The following is a 1,493-nucleotide window of genomic DNA, read 5'->3' on the forward strand; positions in this document are numbered from 1 at the left end:
AAAAAAAAAAAAAAAAAATTTAATGACCCAGCGTGATGGCATGCATTTATGGTCCCAGCTACTTGGAGGCTGAGGCAGGAGGATTGCTTGAGCCCAAGAGTTTGAGGCTGCAGTAAGCTATAATCAGACCAACTGCAATCCAGCCTGGACAACACAGTGAGATCCCATCTTTCAAAAAATTGGAGGAAAATTAGCCAGGTGTGGTAGTTTGTGCTTGTAATCCCAGCACTTCAGGAGGTCAAGGCAGGAGGATTGCTTGAGGCCAGAAGTTTGAGGTCAGCCTGGACAACACGGCAAGACCCTGTCTGCACCAAAGTTTAAAAAAAAAAATAGCCAGGCATGGTGGTGCATGCCTCTAGTCCCAGCTACTTGGGAGGCTGAGGCAGGAGGATTGTTTGAGCTCAGGAGTTCAAGGCTGTAGTGAAATATGATAGGGCCACTACACTTCAGCCTGGGAGATAGTGAGACTCAAAAACAAACAAACAAAAAATGGTGATGGAGATAGGCCCAGGAAGAGATGCCTAAGCCCCCACGACCCAGAGAGTGAGCCCTGTCCAAGGAGATGAGATCCTCAGCTTCCCTGCCCCAGAGGAGAAAATTATCCAAATCTCCCAGCCAGGAACAGAGGGTGCAGCCCCTCATTCAGACTCCATGAAAATCTCCCCAAAAAGTAAAACCCACAGCCCTCAGTCCAAGCATGAAATCATCCACCCAGATCCCAGGCTCAGAGGGTAAGACCCTTCCATAGGTGTGAGACCCTCAGTGCCCCAGTCCTAGTGAAAACACTCTTCCAACTCCCAGCTGAGGAGAGCAGCTGATACCCTGGTCCCAACCCAGGTGAAACTCTCCCTAGAATGTGAAATAAAACCCAACTACTCCCCTGGCTTCAGGAAGTGAAAATCCCTGCCCCCAGACCTCATCTGTGGTGAAAGGAAGAAGTCCTCCCTGCAGGGAGAGCCTTCAGACTCCCAACCCTCACACCCAAAGGTTGAGGCCCCATCCAGAGAGAAAGAACGAGACCTCTAGTACCAGTCCCGGTGAATCTTCCCCTTAAAGTGAAACCTCAAATCCCCACCCCAAAAGGTACAAAAATTCCAGCCTCCAAGGGGAGAGATGGGACCCCCATCCACAGAATGGGATTCCTACCTTCAGCCCCCAGGTCCAAATATTAAGACTCCAAAAAGGTAAGCCCTCATCATCCCTATGATATGATCCCTCCACCTGTAGCCAGGGAGAGGAGATAAGACCATCACTGAGGAAGGGGTGCCCAGCTCCCAGTCTCAGGGGGTGAGAACAACCCTCCCCCAAGTTGAGACACCTTCATCTCAGCCCCCGGGGCTCCTATCTGTAAAAGAGAGAAGCCCCCAATCTCAAGCTCCAGACAGCAAGACCCCCCAAGTAGCTGGGCGCGGTGGCTCACGCCTGTAATCCCAGCACTCTGGGAGGCCGAGGCAGGCGGATCACGAGGTCAGGAGATCGAGACCATCCTGGCT

The 1,493-nt window shown here is 51.8% G+C and overlaps 1 protein-coding gene across 1 annotated transcript in view; it reads left to right on the forward strand.

Annotated features, from left to right (window-relative positions):
* Positions 1-1,493, forward strand: part of CCDC105 (coiled-coil domain containing 105) — a 21,552-nt gene that overhangs the window by 9,843 nt on the left and 10,216 nt on the right. The gene's annotated exons all lie outside the window — the stretch shown is intronic.

Source organism: Mandrillus leucophaeus, unplaced genomic scaffold (assembly GCF_000951045.1).
Source record: "Mandrillus leucophaeus isolate KB7577 unplaced genomic scaffold, Mleu.le_1.0 Scaffold215, whole genome shotgun sequence".
NCBI classification, from domain to species: Eukaryota; Metazoa; Chordata; class Mammalia; order Primates; family Cercopithecidae; genus Mandrillus; species Mandrillus leucophaeus.